Source organism: Coregonus clupeaformis, chromosome 15 (assembly GCF_020615455.1).
Source record: "Coregonus clupeaformis isolate EN_2021a chromosome 15, ASM2061545v1, whole genome shotgun sequence".
In the NCBI taxonomy this organism is placed as follows: domain Eukaryota; kingdom Metazoa; phylum Chordata; class Actinopteri; order Salmoniformes; family Salmonidae; genus Coregonus; species Coregonus clupeaformis.
In genome coordinates this window covers 41407761-41424085 of record NC_059206.1, presented here as the reverse complement: position 1 = coordinate 41424085, position 16325 = coordinate 41407761, and positions in this window count along the sequence as shown.

The window sequence follows — 16325 nt, the reverse complement described above, 5'->3', positions numbered from 1 at the left end:
TCATATTAACATATCAAACAAGGCCCACGTGCAGAGCGGGGGCACAAATCAAAAGGGCATGGGCACATCAAATACCTACATCAAATAGCTACCTTCTCATTTTCATACTGTAGCACTCCCAAGCACTTGTAACAAGAGCCGTACTCAACATATATCCATGTAGCTAGCCCAGAACAAGGCCCAGCACCAGATAGCTCCATCAGTCTTCATTCCCCCTTCAGTTCTGGTGGTCTCTGCCTCATTCCCTTCATCCATAAACATCACAGTAAATATGGAACCCCTAGGAGGGCCCAGACCGATTGGTTATGATGACCTCTGGCAACAACAAACACTGCTGTGGTTCCCAGTACTGGGTGTAAAATGGTCTGTGGGATGGATCATTAGAGATATATCACAAGGTAAATACAAATAATAATGCATGGGGTCTTATAAAGTATTTACAGCACATCTGGAGTGGGGGGTAAAGATCCAATAAGTTGATTTAGCAACTAGTGATGTTAAACAGTAATGTTGTTCGATTGATACAGTTTTATGGCTATCATTCTCCATATATCATTCATCATATACTGCACTTAGTATACAAAACATTAGGAACACCTGCTCTTTCCATGACATAGACTGACCAGGTGAATCGAGGTGAAAGTTATGATCCCTTATTGATGCCACTTGTTAAATCCACTTCAATCAGTGTCGATGACAAAATATTTATGTGCCTTTGAACGGGGTATGGTAGTAGGTGCCAGGCGCACCGGTTTGAGTGTGTCAAGAACTGTAACGCTGCTGGGTTTTTCACGCTCAACAGTTTCCCGTGCGTATCAAGAATGGTCTACCACCCACAGGACATCCAGCCAACTTGACACAACTGTGGGAAGCATTGGAGTCAACATGGGCCAGCATCCATGTGGAATGCTTTTGACGCCTTGTAGAGTCCATGCCTCGAGGAATTGAGGCTGTTCTGAGGGCAAAAGCGGGTGCAACTCAATATTAGGAAGGTGTTCCTAATGTTTTGTATAGCCTCCCACAAAGGAAATAAAGTACACTGCAGTGTATATACAGGCCTGATTCATATTTTAATGCTCACTGGTGTTCAATGACCAGAGGAAGGGCATGGTTATCAACCCCATGAGTTCAAATCCTTTGGTTTGTGAATTTCCTAAGACCTCCTTAGCCATGAACGTCTCACCAGTAGATTCTGCTTCAACCCTCGTCCAATCCCAGGCAGATCCCTGATGGCCACAGCAAAGCAAGCACAGTTCTGAGGGTTAATTGTATGTGACACCCATAATAACACACTGCTCAACCATTATCTGCACTCTGGTAGAGCTTATTGATAACCAGCTCTTTCTCTCTAGCCGGCTATCTGACTTGCAGGAAGGATGTGATACAACTTATAATTAATAAAAATTGGACCTTAACACTTCAAAATCCTGAGGAATTCAGAATCAGTGAAACCTTTTCATAAACACACCTACAGTGAGGGAAAAAAGTATTTGATCCCCTGCTGATTTTGTACGTTTGCCCACTGACAAAGACCAGTCTATAATTTTAATGGTAGATTTAATTGAACAGTGAGAGACAGAATAACAACACAAAAATCCAGAAAAACACATGTCAAAAATTTTATAAATTCATTTGCATTTTAATGAGGGAAATAAGTATTTGACCCCTCTGCAAAACATTACTTAGTACTTGGTGGCAAAACCCTTGTTGGCAATCACAGAGGTCAGACGTTTCTTGTAGTTGGCCACCAGGTTTGCACACATCTCAGGAGGGATTTTGTCCCACTACTCTTTGCAGATCTTCTCCAAGTCATTAAGGTTTTGAAGCTGACGTTTGGCAACTCGAACCTTCAGCTCCCTCCACAGATTTTCTATGGGATTAAGGTCTGGAGGCTGGCTAGGCCACTCCAGGACCTTAATGTGCTTCTTCTTGAGCCACTCCTTTGTTGCCTTGGCCGTGTGTTTTGGGTCATTGTCATGCTGGAATACCCATCCACGACCCATTTTCAATGCCCTGGCTAAGGGAAGGAGGTTCACCCAAGATTTGACGGTACATGCCCCGTCCATCATCCCTTTGATGCGGTGAAGTTGTCCTGTCCCCTTAGCAGAAAAACACCCCCAAAGCATAATGTTTCCACCTCCATGTTTGACGGTGGGGATGGTGTTCTTGGGGTCATAGGCAGCATTCCTCCTCCTCCAAACACGGCGAGTTGAGTTGATGCCAAAGAGCTCGATTTTGGTCTAATCTGACCACAACACTTTCACCCAGTTCTCCTCTGAATCATTCAGATGTTCATTGGCAAACTTCAGACAGGCCTGTATATGTGCTTTCTTGAGCAGGGGGACCTTGCGGGCGCTGCAGGATTTCAGTCCTTCACGGCGTAATGTGTTACCAATTGTTTTCTTGGTGACTATGGTCCCAGCTGCCTTGAGATCATTGACAAGATCCTCCCGTGTAGTTCTGGGCTGATTCCTCACCGTTCTCATGATCATTGCAACTCCACAAGGTGAGATCTTGCATGGAGCCCCAGGCCAAGGGAGATTGACAGTTATTTTGTGTTTCTTCCATTTGGGAATAATCGCACCAACTGTTGTCACCTTCTCACCAAGCTGCTTGGCGATGGTCTTGTAGCCCATTCCAGCCTTGTGTAGGTCTACAATCTTGTCCCTGACATCCTTGGAGAGCTCTTTGGTCTTGGCCATGGTGGAGAGTTTGGAATCTGATTGATTGATTGCTTCTGTGGACAGGTGTCTTTTATACAGGTAACAAGCTGAGATTAGGAGCACTCCCTTTAAGAGTGTGCTCCTAATCTCAGCTCGTTACCTGTATAAAAGACACATGGGAGCCAGAAATCTTTCTGATTGAGAGGGGGTCAAATATTTCCCTCATTAAAATGCAAATCAATTCATAACATTTTTGTCATGCGTTTTAATGGATTTTTTTGTTGTTATTCTGTCTCTCACTGTTCAAATAAACCTACCATTAAAATGATAGACTGATCATTTCTTTGTCAGTAGGCAAATGTACAAAATCATCAGGGGATCAAATACTTTTTTCCCTCACTGTACATCATTAAGAACCAGTCAGTAAAACATTAAGAGATATCAGACAGGAAAATCCCATATCCTGACACCAAACGAGAAAAACATTTGAATGACCTTATCCCTTCCTCTTTGAAGTAAGACTCTGTGAGAATAGCCTGCATGGTTACAGAAATGATTCAATGACTTGGCAAGATACACAACATTTCCTGTACGCAAATGTATACATCTTCTACAGCTTGTTACAGAGCATCAACCTGACAATACCATAACAAATGTTGAGGATGACCTGATCTGATAAAGTAAAAATGTACCATTTATGGGAGTCCTCAGTTGAACTGAAAAATAATGAGAAGTGTGGGAATGAACAATCCCATGGCTACAGCCCTATATTAAGCTGGGGGAGTTAGATCAATGTGCCGGGGATTGGAAATGCCGGGTTAAGTGTCTTTCTCCAGAGGGAGCTTTATCTGTGTCTCATAGCTAAAGTGTACCATTTTAATTGCTCTCTCAAACACACTGCACTTTACATACAATCACACACAGGACACACATCTACCAAATGCCTCCTTCAGCCCAGGGAAAACATATTCTCCTCGTGACTATTAGATCCTAGTCTAGTGTGAAAATGATGATAATGCCCTTTTTGTGTAAGAGTTTGGGAAACCCGGAACTAGGCTACCAAAGACCAAAATATTTCTACTTTAAAGCAATGAGCAAAAGCAAGATACATTGTGCAGTAACTGGCTGCAAGGCAGCAAATGTTTCTTTGCACTGTCTTCCATCCGAACAATCACTTCGTCTGATTTGGCCAAAGAAGTTCAATCCATGGGCATATGAGCACACTTCGCGTTGGACTGCATTGCAAATAAGTGTCTATATGTATATGCATTTGCCAGCAGCTTGATCCTACATCCCATCCATCTTGCACCCGGCAGCAGCAGCAACCATTCAAAAAGCAATTATCTAGATAGTTATTGTTCTATTATTAAAAGTAAAGGACATGCTATTCATGGGTTGCACATTTCGTTTTGAACGTTATTTTGAAGACTGATGCCCGACTGAAAGTTATATTCTCGATTGACGCTGATGAAGATTTTGTCAAAAGTGTGGCTTGGAAACACAATGTCATTTCAAAAGGAGGCATATAATTAATAGGAAAACCTTTTGACATCATTGCGATGTTGCCAGATTGACTTTAGATGTGGTATAACTTTAGCTAGCTAGCTAAGATTGAGGGGACAGCACCACATTTTTGTTAGAATTGCTAGTTATTTTTGACAAATTTGGCTAGCTAATGGCAACATTGTCATCTCTCTAAATTAAATTTGACGACATCATAATGATGGCATAGTTGTTTCCTACGTATTATTTGCCTTCTTTAGCAATGTCATCGTATTTCCAGGTCACTGAAGTGTAATTGAGATGAAACAATCATTAGCTAGCTGCAGTAGCATAGCTGGATAGCTAGCTATGTTTTAGCAGCAGTGTCATCATATATTTATATTATATTTTATATTTTAGTCATTTAGCAGACGCTCTTATCCAGAGCGACTTACATGAGCAATTAGGGTTAAGTGCCTTGCTCAAGGGCACATCGACAGATTTTTCACCTAGTCGGCTCGGGGATTAGAACCAGCGACCTTTCGGTTACTGGCACAACGCTCTTAACCACTAAGCTACCTGCCGCCCGATCATCAATACTTCATTGTTAACCTGATGAAAAGTAGTGGTTAAACCATGCCCTATAACCGATTAGTACAAATTGCCAATGGGTAGGGGCAATGTCTATCTGTGTTTGAATGTATGACTATTTGAAGACACATACAGTGGGGAGAACAAGTATTTGATACATTGCCGATTTTGCAGGTTTTCCTACTTACAAAGCATGTAGAGGTCTGTAATTTTTATTATAGGTACACATCAACTATGAGAGACGGAATCTAAAACAAAAATCCAGAAAATCACATTGTATGATTTTTAAGTAATGAATTTGCATTTTATTGCATGACATAAGTATTTGATACATCAGAAAAGCAGAACTTAATATTTGGTACAGAAACCTTTGTTTGCAATTACAGAGATCATACGTTTCCTGTAGGTCTTGACCAGGTTTGCACACACTGCAGCAGGGATTTTGGCCCACTCCTCCATACAGACCTTCTCCAGATCCTTCAGGTTTTGGGGCTGTCGCTGGGCAATACGGACTTTCAGATCCCTCCAAAGATTTTCTATTGGGTTCAGGTCTGGAGACTGGCTAGGCCACTCCAGGACCTTGAGATGCTTCTTACGGAGCCACTCCTTAGTTGCCCTGGCTGTGTGTTTCGGTTCGTTGTCATGCTGGAAGACCCAGCCACGACCCATCTTCAATGCTCTTACTGAGGGAAGGAGGTTGTTGGCCAAGATCTCGCGATACATGGCCCCATCCATCCTCCCCCTCAATATGGTGCAGTCGTCCTGTCCCCTTTGCAGAAAAGCATCCCCAAAGAATGATGTTTCCACCTCCATGCTTCACGGTTGGGATGGTGTTCTTGGGGTTGTACTCATCCTTCTTCTTCCTCCAAACACGGCGAGTGGAGTTTAGACCAAAAAGCTCTATTTTTGTCTCATCAGACAACATTACCTTCTCCCATTCCTCCTCTGGATCATCCAGATGGTCATTGGCAACTTCAGACGGGCCTGGACATGCTCTGGCTTGAGCAGGGGGACCTTGCGTGCGCTGCAGGATTTTAATCCATGACGGCGTAGTGTGTTACTAATGGTTTTCTTTGAGACTGTGGTCCCAGCTCTCTTCAAGTCATTGACCAGGTCCTGCCGTGTAGTTCTGGGCTGATCCCTCACCTTCCTCATGATCGTTGATGCCCCACGAGGTGAGATCTTGCATGGAGCCCCAGACCGAGGGTGATTGACCGTCATTTTGAACTTCTTCCATTTTCTAATAATTGCGCCAACAGTTGTTGCCTTCTCACCAAGCTGCTTGCCTATTGTCCTGTAGCCCATCCCAGCCTTGTGCAGGTCTACAATTTTATCCCTGATGTCCTTACACAGCTCTCTGGTCTTGGCCATTGTGGAGAGGTTGGAGTCTGTTTGATTGAGTGTGTGGACAGGTGTCTTTTATACAGGTAACAAGTTCAAACAGGTGCAGTTAATACAGGTAATGAGTGGAGAACTGGAGGGTTTCTTAAAGAAAAACTAACAGGTCTGTGAGAGCCGGAATTCTTACTGGTTGGTAGGTGATCAAATACTTATGTCATGCAATAAAATGCAAATTAATTATTTAAAAATCATACAATGTGATTTTCTGGATTTTTGTTTTAGATTCCGTCTCTCACAGTTGAAGTGTACCTATGATAAAAATGACAGACCTCTACATGCTTTGTAAGTAGGAAAACCTGCAAAATCGGCAGTGTTTCAAATACTACTTCTCCCCACTGTATGTAGTGTGTGTAGGGGCAGTGGTCACCAACCATCCTCTTGGAGATCTATTCTCTTGTAGAATTTCACTCCAACCATTATATATCACAACAAACTCGGCTAAACAAGTTGTTGTTGAGAAGCTAAGTGTAATTGTGTGTGCGCAATAAGTGTGCAATTCTGGAACTCTTCCACTTTTCCTCTCAAGGGATGAGATTATAGTTGTGTATAGTAATGTCAGTGTTCAAGAAAGCTGGTGACAACAATGTAAATAAAAGCACAGCCTTTCTGTACTTTATACCATCGTTATACCTATCCGATTATGTTTAACTAACACCCGCTTACTTTCACCATGATCTATCTGCATTCTTCTCACAGCAACACCTTCCAGAGCTTGTACACATATAAAACTATAACTTGAATAGTAAAATGTTTAATTTATATAACTTAAATGCCATGACTTTCATTATAACCTTGTTATGTTACGTAACAACACAAGATAATATATGTATGAAGAATGACAACAACCTTTCATTACAGTTTGGTTTCTTTTTTTACTTTCATCAACAGAAAACATTCCAAAATGATTCCAAACTGGTAGTAGGTGGAGATTTTAATGCAGTGTGGGATCATGTTGTGGACAGAGCGGACCAAAATGAAGGGAGAGGCCAACAGTTATCCTCCGAAGTGCTGCGTCAGTGGGCAGTGAATGTTGCCGTAGTAGATATGTGGGGCGTTAGAAATCCCACGGTCATACACTATTTATTTTACTCTTCAAGACACAAATCGTTCTCCAGAATTGACTATTTATTTATGGCAAACAATCTATTTCACAAATTTCAAACAGATTATATACCAAATATTCTGTCAGACCATAATATAGTTTTGTGAATGGCTAATTTATGTGCTAACAGGAACCGTGCGGCTTGCTGGCGCTTTAATACCACTCTCTTATAAAAAGAGAGATTCAAACATCAATTTGCAATAGATCTCGCAGATTTCATTAGCATTAATGAAGGATCAGTTGACGATCCACACATAATTTGGGATGCAATTAAAGGCTTTATTAGAAGCAACGCAGCTTTATTGTCTAATTTACACAATGGAAATATTAATGAAACAACAGGATTGGAGGCAAAGTTAAAGGTTTTACAATACAGACTGCAATGTGACACATCTTCAAAATATTTACACGACATAGAATTGGTTAAGAAACAACTGAATGATTTATACAGACAATCCACAGAATTGACTATGCACAAAGCTCGTCAAAATGATTACTCCAACAGTGCACGTCCCAGTGAGTTCTTGGCTATGAAACTACGGATCAATGAGGGCTTTGCTAGCATTATTGCAGCAAAATCAACAGAAGGGATAGTCCATACAGACCAAAGCTAATTAACAATATATATATTTATTTATTTTATTCTAAATTGTATTCATCACAGGTTAAACATGATGATAATGATTGCACCAGTTTTCTAAATAATTTACAACTCAGATATCTCCCTAATCCTGCAGCATCTCAGCTAGATGCTCCAATATATTTAGCTAAATTTAAAGAGACAGTACAAAACATAAACATAGGAAAATCACCAGACTATGATGGAATCCCTCCTGAGTTATTGACAGCTTTTTGGGAGCACTATTAAATATTATTAAGTTCTTGGTGTCCAAATGTCACGAATTCTGCCGAGACTGCTCCTCCTCCTTGCTCGGGTGGGCTTCGGCGTTCGTCGTCCCCGGAGTACTAGCTGCCACCGTTGAATGTTTCGATGTTCGTTTGGTTGGGTCTGTCTGTTACACATGTGTCCGTTTGTGTCTGATTATGTGCCCTATACGTTTCCTGTGTTGTTTTCGTTAGTTTGTGTGTTATTGTCCGCCTGTCCGTTGGTGTCACCTGTGCAGTACTCTGGACTTTGTTTATTGTGACGCACTGTGTTGCGTTGTCGCTCGCCTCCTTGTTTTGAGGTCCTTTATTTTGTATTGTTAATACAGTTAGTAAAGTCTTGTTTGACTCAGCCTATGCGTCCTGCGTCTGACTCCTCAACCGCATCCACATCAACACTGACACCAAAGGGTCATTCTCAAGAGATGTAAACACAGCACTTAAGTTGTTCAAGAATGGCCTTTTTCCCTTTATTCAGATTACAACCTCTCACTTTCAGTTATTTGAAAAGGAAATAATCTCCCAAATATCACTATTTCTAAAACAAGTAATAGAAAGTTGGTTGCAATTTCAATTTAATCCTCCAGAAACGACAGAACAAATAATGCAACAAATATTGTGGTTAAACTCAAATATACTAATTGATAAAAAAGGTATAATCTTTGTCAATGATATCATAGGTAGGACTAGTGGAGTTATGTCGCACATGCAGCTAACAACATATGGAAATGTCTGCTCTACCCAAAATTACAACCAAATAATTGCAGCATTACCTCAAAAATGGAAGAGGAAAGTGGAAGGGGGAAATAGTAAGGAACTTGTCTGTCGGCCCTGCATTAAATAACATAATTGGTTAAAGAAAATTGTGTTAAATAAAAAGGTATACCACTTTCATTTAAGGACCAAAGGATTGACAGCCGTCCCATATAGATTGCAAAATAGTTGGGAAGACATTTTTGACGTATCAATTCCATGGCATAGTGTTTATGACCTGATATGCAAAACTTATAATTTTTCAATTTAAATTATTATACAAAATTCTTGCTACCAATAGAATGTTATTTATATGGGGGATACAATCTTCCTAGCTCTGCAGATTTAGCTGCGAAGAGACAGAATCATTAAACCATTTGTTTTGGTACTGTCCAATTGTAGCTTGTTTTTGGATAGGAATGGCTGAAGGATTGCAATATTTACCTGGAGCTAACCCTGCAGATTCACACTACTGGGTGATCTGAAAAGTCATAGTCAATCAATCAATAATATAATATACTTTTAGCAAAAGTGTTTATTTTCAATTTACAATCTGTAGAAACAATGAGAATAGAAGGGTTCAGAACTTTTGTGAAACATCACAGTATAGTTGAAAATATATGGCAAATAGAAATCCAATATGGATGGTGTTAAGAGATAGATGGGAGGTGTTGAATGGAGCTGAAGGATGGGACTAATAACAACTAATACAACTAATAACAACAAGATAACTAATGTAAAGCATAATGTGTCCATAATAAGTATATACTGTAGGTTATAGGTTGAGAGCTTTTGTGAAAGAGCACAGTTAGGCATATATGGCATATAGAAGCAAACTGGATGGAGGGTAGAGGAAGTTCAGTAGTAAAAAAACAACAAAATAGAATTATTCTAAAATTGACTGTGTCCATAAAATGTATATAGTATGTATAAGCTGGAAGTAGAGGCCTAAGCGTTGTTGTTCACTAGTTTTCTCCAATTAGGGAAGGGGTGGTGGGGTTGGAAAGTAATAAAGGGAAATATATTTTTTTAAAGGATATGTATATGTATACAGTGGGGAGAACAAGTATTTGATACACTGCCGATTTTGCAGGTTTTCCTACTTACAAAGCATGTAGAGGTCTGTAATTTTTATCATAGGTACACTTCAACTGTGAGAGACGGAATCTAAAACAAAAATCCAGAAAATCACATTGTATGATTTTTAAATATCATACAATGTGATTTTCTGGATTTTTTAGATTTCGTCTTAAACAGTTGAAGTGTACCTATGATAAAAATTACAGACCTCTACATGCTTTGTAAGTAGGAAAACCTGCAAAATCAGCAGTGTATCAAATACTTGTTCTCCCCACTGTATATATATACAGCTGCGGAAAAAAATAAGAGACCACTGCAAAATTATCAGCTTCTCTGGTTTGACTATTTATAGGTATGTGTTTGGGTAAAAATAACATTTTTGTTTTATTCTATAAACTACTGACAACATTTATCCCAAATTGCAAATAATAATATTGTCATTTAGAGCATTTATTTGCAGAAAATGACAACTGGTCAAAATAACAAAAAAAATGCAGTGTTGTCAGACATCGAATAATGCAAAGAAAATAAGTTCATGTTCATTTTTAAACAACACTGTTAATGTTTTAACTTAGGAAGAGTTCAGAAATCAATATTTGGTGGAATAACCCTGATTTTCAATTACAGCTTTCATGCGTCTTGGTATGCTCTCCACCAGTCTTTCACATTGATGTTGGATGACTTTATGCCATTCCTGGCGCAAAAATTCAAGCAGCTCAGCTTTGTTTGATGGCTTGTGACCATCCATCTTCCTCTTGATCACATTCCAGAATATTTCAATGGGGTTCAGGTCTGGAGATTGGGCTGGCCATGACAGGGTATTGATCTGGTGGTCCTCCATCCACACCTTGATTGACCTGGCTGTGTGGCATGGCACATTGTCCTGCTGGAAAAAACTATCCTCAGTTGGGGAACAATGTCAGAGCAAAAGGAAGCAAGTTTTGTTCCAGGATAACCTTGTATGTGGCTTGATTCATGTGTCCTTCACAAAGACAAATCTGCCCGATTCCAGCCTTGCTGAAGCACCCCCAGATCATCACCGGTCCTCCACCAAATTTCACAGTGGGTGCGAGACATTGTGTCTTGTAGGCCTCTCCAGGTCTCCTTCTAACCATTAGACGACCAGGTATTGGGCAAAGCTGAAAATTGGACTCATCAGAGAAGATTATCCTTATGGTCTTTTGCAAACCTCAGCCTGGCTCTTTGCTTCTCATTGATAAAGGGCTTTTTTCTAGCTTTGCACGACTTCAGCCCTGCCCCTAGGAGCCTGTTTCGAACCATCCTCGCCGTGCACTTCACCCCAGCTGCCGTTTGCCATTCTTTTTGTAGGTCACTTGATGTCATCCTACGGTTGTTGAGTGACATTCGAATGAGTTGGCGGTCATCCCGGTCAGTAGAGAGTCGTTTTCGCCCTCTGCCGGTCTGTAGCTTTGTTGTCCCCAATGTCTGCTGCTTGACCTTGTTCTTATGAACCGCCGTCTATGAAATTTTAAGGATGGATGCAACCTGACGCTCACTGTATCCCTCTGCCAGTAAAGCCAGAATTGAACCCTTCTTTTCCTCACTCAAAACGTTCCCTTTCAACTCTTTTGGCATGGTCAATATTTTTTACAAATTAATATTACTTTTGAGGTACTAATTGCACGGTTTTTGCCATCCAGCTGGTCCTATTGCAAGAGGATTGTGATGATCACAGCAGTGGTTTTTATACTTTTCCTCGTTAAATAAGATTTGGTGATCACCTAATCAGTACCTAATTCAGTAGAATGAGGTGTGCCTGTGTTGGAATTCAACAGACACTGGAATGGAATGGCTGACATACATGTAGAGACGCTGATTTAAGACAAATTTGCAGTGGTCTCTTAATTTTTTCCACAGTTGTATATATATATATATATATATATATATATATATATTTTGCGAGAAAAAAAAACATATGGGGGATTGAGATGAGATGGTGCCAGAGAAGATGGCTGCCGTTTTACAGCTCTCTAAGCAATTGTACTATTATGTGTGTTTTTTCGCGTTATTTGTAATTTATTCTGTACATAATACATTTCTAGCATCGTCTCTTATAACCAAAAAGAGCTTCTGGATATCAGGAAAGCGATTACTCACCTCGTATTGGACAAAGATTTTTTATTCAACGAGTCGGATGCGAAGCATATCCTACAGACACCCGACAAGGCCCAAATCCCCGTCATTCGCAGGAGAAAGAGACAGAGATATCATGGACGTAGGTCGGGGTACCTTGTAAGGATCCGATGGCGAGTGAGTAAACTGCCTCTTCCATCAATCCTATTAGCCAATGTTCAATCATTTGAAAATAAATTAGATGAACTACGATTATGGTTATCCTACTAACGGGACATTAAAAACTGTAATATCTTGTGTTTCACCGAGTCGTGGCTGAACGACAACATGGAGAACATACAGCTGACGGGATATACGCAACATCGGCAGGATAGAACGTCAAGGGGTGGCGGTCTGTGTATATTTGTAAACAACAGCTGGTGCACAAAATTAAATACTAAGGAAGTCTCGAGGTTTTGCTTGCCTGAGGTAGAGTATCTTATGATAAGCTGTAGACCACACTATTTACCAAGAGAGTTTTCATCTATATTTTTCATAGCTGTCTATTTACCACCACAAACCAATGTTGGCATTAAGATTGCACTCAATGAGCTGTATAAGGCCATAAGTAAACAGGAAAACGCTCATCCAGAGGCAGCGCTCCTAGTGGCCGGGGACTTTAATGCCGGGAAACTTAAATCTGTTCTACCTCATTTCTACCAGCATGTTAAATGTGCAAACAGAGGAAAAAAAACTCTAGACCACCTTTACTCCACACACAGAGACACATACAAAACTCTCCCTTGCCCTCCATTTGGCAAATCTGACCATAACTCTATCCTCCTGATTCCTGCTTATAAGCAAAAACTAAAGCAGGAAGCACCAGTGACTCGGTTAATAAAAAAGTGGTCAGATGACGCAGATGCTAAGCTACAGGACTGGTTTGCTAGCAGAGACTGGAACATGTTCCGGGATTCTTCAGATAACATTGAGGAGTACACCACATCAGTCACTGGCTTCATCAATAAGTGCATCGATGACGTCGTCCCCACAGTGACTGTACGTACATACCCCAACCAGAAGCCATGGATTAGAGGCAACATCCGCACTGATCTAAAGGGTAGAGCTGCCGCTTTCAAGGAGCGGGACTCTAACCCGGACGCTTATAAGAAATCCTGCTATGCTCTCCGACGAACCATCAAACAGGCAAAAAGTCAATACAGGACTAAGATTGAATCGTACTACACCGGCTCTGATGCTCGTCGGATGTGGCAGGGCTTTAAAACTATTACAGACTACAAAGGGAAGCACAGCCGTGAGCTGCCCAGTGACACAAGCCTACCAGACGAGCTAAACCACTTCTGTGCTCGCTTTGAGGCAAGCAACACTGAAGCATGCATGAGAACACCAACTGTTCCGAATGACTATGTGATCACGCTCTCCGTAGCCGATGTGATTAAGACTTTTAAGCAGGTCAACATTCACAAGGCCGCAGAGCCAGAATGATTACCAGGACGTGTACTCCGAGCATGTGCTGACCAACTGGCAAGGGTCTTCACTGACATTTTTAACATGTCCCTGACTGAGTCTGTAATAGCAACATGTTTCAAGCAGACCACCATAGTCCCCGTGCCCAAGGACACTAAGATAACCTGCCTAAATGACTACCGACTCTTAGCACCGACGTCTGTAGCTGGTCATGGCTCACATCAACACCATTATCCTAGAAACCCTAGACCCATTCCAATTTGCATACCGCCCCAACAGATCCACAGATGCAATCTATATTTCACTCCACACTGCCCTTTCCCACCTGGACAAGAGGAACACATACGTGAGAATGCTATTCATTGACTACAACTCAGCGTTCAACACCATTGTGCCCTCAAAGCTCATCACTAAGCTAAGGATCCTGGGACTAAACACCTCCCTCTGCAACTGGATCCTGGCCTTCCTGACGGGCCGCCCCCAGGTGGTAAGGGTAGGTAACAACACATCTGCCACGCTGATCCTCAACACGGGGGCCCCTCAGGTGTGCGTGCTCAGTCCCCTCCTGTACTCCCTGTTCAACCATGACTGCATGGCCAGAAACGACTCCAACACCATCATTAAGTTTGCAGACGACACAACAGTGGTAGGCCTGATCACCGACAACGATGAGACAGCCTATAGGGAGGAGGTCAGAGACCTGGCCGTGTGGTGCCAGGATAACAACCTCTCCCTCAACGTGACCAAGACAAAAGCAGATGATTGTGGACTACAGGAAAAAAAAGAGGACTGAGCACGCCCCCATTCTCATCGACAGGACTGTAGTGGAACAGGTTGAGAGCTTCAAGTTCCTTGGTGTCCACATCACCAACGAACTATCATGATCCAAACACGCCAAGACAGTCATGAAGAGGGCACGACAAAGCCTATTCCCCCTCAGGAGACTGAAAAGATTTGGCATGGGTCCTCAGATCCTCAAAAAGTTATACAGCTGCACCATCGAGAGCATCCTGACTGGTTGCATCACCGCCTGGTATGGCAACTGCTCGGCCTCCGACCGCAAGACACTACAGAGGGTAGTGCGTACAGCCCAGTACATCACTGGGGCCAAGCTTCCTGCCATCCAGGACCTCTATACCAAGCGGTGTCAGAGGAAGGCCCTAAAAATTGTCAAAGACTCCAGCCACCCTAGTCATAGACTGTTCTCTCTGCTACCGCACGGCAAGCGGTACCGGAGCGCCAAGTCTAGGTCCAAAAGGCTTCTCAACAGCTTCTACCCCAAAGTCATAAGACTCCTGAACAGCTAATCATGGCTACCTGGACTATTTGCATTGCCCCCCCACCCCCACCCCATCTTTTTACGTTGCTGCTATTCTGTTAATTATTTATGCACGGTCACTTTAACTCTACCCATATGTACATATTACCTCAACTACCTCAACTACCTCAACTAGCCGGTGCCCTCGCACATTGACTCTGCACCGGTACCCTCCTGTATATAGCCTCCCTACTGTTATTTTATTTTTTATAAAATTTGATTTGATTTGATTTGATTGTAAGTGATGCAGACAATTACACTGATGGAAGTTACAATCTTCTGCAATATTAAAGCTGATCTACCCCCCCAAAAAAAAAAATGCTTTTACTTAAGAAAAAGAAAGATCCATTAAAATGTGCTCACTATCGCCCCCTATCATTGTAAAATTCAGATGTTAAATTATATGCAAAATTATTGAATCACAGACTTGAACCTTACATGACAAATTTAGTTAATCATGATCTAACTGGCTTTATAAAAACAAATCTGGCCTCTGACAACATCCACTGTCTGCTACATATCATTGACACAGCTGCAGATGTGGAACTACCTGCTGCTGTTCTCTTACTTGATGCCAAAAATGCCTTTGATCGACTTGAATGGTAGTACATCTGGACAGTACTCAAATGTATGGGCTTTGGATATTGTTTTATTAACATTATCAAAGTGTTGTATTCTAATCCATCCTCTATGGTGCTTAATGGGATATAATGTTTTAAACTATTCCCCATTGCCAGAGGGACAAGGCAAGGATGTCCTCTAAGCAGCTTACTCTTTGCTTTATCACTTGAACCCCTGGGTCAGGCTGTCCGTCTGTCCAAACATGTTCCTATTACTGCTCACAACTGACCACCATGTCTCCCTTTATGCGGATTATATTTTATTAAACTGTATGTTGGAGACATTCCTCGTTCTCTACCTGTCCTTCTTAATATCTTTAAAAACTTCAGTTCAATCTAAGGTTACAAAATTAATTGGGCCAAATCCGCACTATTACCGCTTAATGAAGAGATGAGAAATACCTCCCTGTCCCTGATATCCCAATAGTAAACTATTTCAAATACCTAGGCATTGACATCTATCCGTCCTCACAGATCACCACCACTACCAATTTTAATATTGTTTATAAACAAGTAGAGTCAGACCTACAAAGATGGTCTCAATGCACAAATCCAAACTCTTTTCAGACATCCATTTCCATCATTAAGATGAACATACTTCCTCGTATACATTTTTACAGCTCTATGATTCCCCTCTCACCGCCGCTGGGATTTTGGAAGAATCTTTGATTTCCAAATTTATATTGAGGGGAAAGCACCCTCTAATTAAAATGTCCACTTTAAAAAGACTGAAGTGTTCTGGAGGCCAAAACCTCCCCAATCTTAAATTATACATCTTGGCCTTTATTCTGTGCCCACTACATGTATGGTTATTTAGCAAAGCCGTACAGGCTCCAAGATCTAGTATATTCCAACATCTATATCAAAAA